The sequence below is a fragment of the Arachis ipaensis genome, chromosome B09 (assembly GCF_000816755.2).
Source record: "Arachis ipaensis cultivar K30076 chromosome B09, Araip1.1, whole genome shotgun sequence".
NCBI lineage: Eukaryota > Viridiplantae > Streptophyta > Magnoliopsida > Fabales > Fabaceae > Arachis > Arachis ipaensis.
In genome coordinates this window covers 5,592,220-5,595,510 of record NC_029793.2, presented here as the reverse complement: position 1 = coordinate 5,595,510, position 3,291 = coordinate 5,592,220, and positions in this window count along the sequence as shown.

Genomic DNA, 3,291 nt, shown 5'->3' with positions numbered 1-3,291 from the left:
AGAATGGTAAAAAGCTTAAACCAATCGATTGTTTATACTTTCCAATCAAATGAATGCATCAAAACAATCGATTGTTGTTGTTACTCAATTGATTGAATTCACGAAAACAACATGGATTTGCCAAATACAATCGATTGGAAAGTGATGACATTGAAGTTTTAGCCAAATTCAATCGATTGGTAATGTAATCCAATCGATTGGAAGGTGATGAAGTTGAATGTTTTGCCAATTTCAATCGATTGGTAATGGAATATCCATCTACTCAATCAATTGGTAATGTTCTCATTTTTCATAATTCCGTGGGATTTTGCACAATTTATTCTATTCTACTTTTATAAATCACAAATAGGTTGTACAAATCCTCATTAATCCAATTTTTTTTTTCAATCACCATGATCAGGATCTTATTATCTTGCACCAATATCAATGTATTAACATAGTTTGGACGAAGGAAATGTATTTCTACTAGTATTAATTAAATCCGTGATACTACATGACGAAATTATTTTGGTAACCAAGTTTAACCAAGTTGGTTCAATAGCTTATTGGTATAATAAAAAACAATTGATTGAGTAGATGGGTACCATTACCAATCGATTGAAATTGGCAAAACATTCAACTTCATCACCTTCCAATCGATTGAATTTGGCTAAAACTTCAATGTCATCACTTTCCAATCGATTGAGTAACAACAACAATCGATTGTTTTGAGGCATTCATTCGATTGGAAAGTATAAACAATCGATTGGTTTAAGCTTTTTACCATTCTACCTTACAACTTTCAATTGATTGTTTTGTGATATAGTGTAAACCATTCGATTGAGTTATCATTCAATCGATTGTTTTGAAAAACCAATCGATTGAATTTCAAGGAAACACGATTTGGAAGCCATGGATGAACGTAACGAGATCAAAGTTAATTTTTTAATCAATTGGAATTATTAGGATGAATGGAGGATATAATTGGTTGTTATTTTTGTATTTGATTGTTAATAAATATAATAGATAATTGATAAAATAATAATTTATAAAATAAAAAATTATTTTTATAATTAAATAAAATATATGGAGTTAATTTGTAATTAAAATTAATTCAAGGACTACGTAATAATTGATAAAAAAACTCCAAAAACATGTTTTCTACTTGGACCACTAACCACCGAATCCTGTGCCTAGAAAGTTGTTAGTAGTAGGTTTGATTGCACATGCTGAGCTGTATACTTAGTTAGAGCAGCTATAGCATTCTGTTAAAAATAGTATTTGTATAAATAGCAGATTATAGCTTTGTATTCTTTGAGTCTCATCGTTATACAAGTTCAATTCTCAATTCTTTCTTGACTTCTCTGTTTTTGTTCTTCTCCATGCTCACATGCAAATTTATCATGCAGATATTTCAATCCTAAATTTAAAATTTCATCATGCATAGATAGTTATTAATTAGTTAAGAACTAAAATTTGACAAAGAAATTATTATTATTATTATTTTGTGATGAGAGTGGAATGACTTGATTTTATGTTGATGATAATTTATCAGGTGCAGGATTGATTTTTTTGTTGTTTTTTTTGTCAAGGTTTTAGTGTAATAACTTGATCGGTTTTGTAAGATAGACAATGACTTTTGTAAACAATGTGAACAATAGGCTTTAGAATTGACCCAATAAAGTAAAAAAATACTCCACTCCCAAATTATTTCCTAAACCTTAACATTAGGATAACCATCTGCACACTTATTGAACATCTAGCCATTATTAATTGTGCATGAGTAAATCGAATCAAAACAAATAACCATCCAATTAAAAATAATGAACATAATTATCTGCATATCTATTGAATTAAACATTCAACATATCCATTGTTCACATTGTTTAATATTTTCATTGTCTACCTATCCTTTTCTTAATTCGAAAAAGTCTAAAAGACCAACTACGAAAGCAAATCTTTTATTTTTAATTTTAAAATTCAAAAAATTAGGATAATGAGAGTTGTGTTTTTTACTTTTTTTTTTTGTAACGAGTTTGTTTTTTAACTAGTTGACTGAAATTAGTTGCACTCTTAGTTAGTTTTCTAGTGAAATCGTAATAATTTTTTTTAAAGTAATCTTATTTAATCAACTCGTTTCTCCAAAGGTTTTAAACTATCCTAAAATTCAAGATAATTATTACAGTCACCTCTCTGTCTCATAGAGTAACCTTCCTTCTAGTGTATTTTCTCAATTGTTTTAGATAGTTAGTAATCTTAGTATTAGTCTCGATTCAAATAGGAGAGAAGTGTTACTGACTCTTGGTAATCCCCATTAGTAATGCCATCAAAGACCACTACAAATTACAAGTTTTTGTCAAACACGACAAAAACACCTCAAATCTCAACTAACAAAACATAAGAAATTTATATACAAATTAAATAGCACTACACATACACATATCATTTTGTGCTCATGTAAAAGCACCCGCTGCATCCCCAACTTTAGAATCACCTTGTATTTATTGTCACCTCCTTCCAAAGATGGCCAACACGATTGTTGCATTCCCATTACCCATTACCCATATCCAATCTTCCTGTTCCACAAAGTATTCTATACTAGTCTCCATTGTTAACCTTTACATGTTCCATCTTGTGTTGCCATGATCATTCCTTCCCATTCCAAGCAATTGTTGTTATTGTTCAATGCCATGTACTCCCATTTCTTCTTTTCCTTAAAGTCATTTCTACCTCTGAACTTCACGCGGCAATTTTTCGTCAATTGCTTTATTTTATGTCTTGTTCCTCAAAATTATTAATTTCCAGCTTGTTTCCATTTTGCCATTAATCTACTCCACAATACTCCTATTATATAAAATTATCATTAATTGTTCTTCCTTTACATCAGAATCCTTAACTAAAATTGTAACAGTATCTCTAGACATGTTAACTCTGACTTTACCACCACGAACTCCACCATCAAACACCGTATCATGCCATTTGAATTTACTACATAACTTTATTCTGTATTTTTTCAATTGAAATTTTAAAAATAAATAATTATTTTTAGAATGATGAGTGAAAATATATCAAGAGAGTAACATTATATTTGACATTACCTATATCTTATCGGTTTAGAGACTCTAACAAAATTTTTGAATTATTAGATAAAGAAAATGATGATTTAAGATAATTTCTCTACTTTGTTTAAAAATAAATTAATAAGATTTTTATAACTAAAAACAAGATATCCAAACTATGACATATGTAAAATTAATGAAATTAATTATTAAGAATAATTGTACATGAATGTCTTTTTTAATATGATGTATT